Source organism: Penaeus monodon, chromosome 28 (genome assembly GCF_015228065.2).
Source record: "Penaeus monodon isolate SGIC_2016 chromosome 28, NSTDA_Pmon_1, whole genome shotgun sequence".
Classification (NCBI taxonomy): Eukaryota; Metazoa; Arthropoda; class Malacostraca; order Decapoda; family Penaeidae; genus Penaeus; species Penaeus monodon.
This window is the reverse complement of record NC_051413.1, coordinates 16314566-16314834: the sequence shown is the minus strand read 5'-3', so window position 1 is coordinate 16314834 and position 269 is coordinate 16314566. Positions and strand designations below refer to the sequence as shown.

The window sequence follows — 269 nt, the reverse complement described above, 5'->3', positions numbered from 1 at the left end:
GTATAAATGAAAGAAGATTTAGTTTATAAACATTTAAAATTTTAAAATAGTATAATCACTGCAAAGTTTCTGCGGAACCACCAAACCCGAAGCCACCCGTCTCCTTAAACCTAGCACGGGTTGTGGGTAAAGGGACGGGTAGAATCCAGCCAATTCGGGGGCGCCAATCAAGGCGTTGGGAAACCACATCGTTGTTGGTCATGTTCCCCAGATCATGAAAGGGCCTTTGGGACACACTCGTCAGGGGCGACTGGAAGGAGAAACTTATC

The 269-nt window shown here is 45.7% G+C and overlaps 1 pseudogene; it reads right to left on the bottom strand.

The window, feature by feature from the left end:
• Positions 1 to 110: 110 nt before the first annotated feature.
• Positions 111 to 269, bottom strand: part of LOC119591075 — a 12204-nt pseudogene continuing 12045 nt past the window's right edge.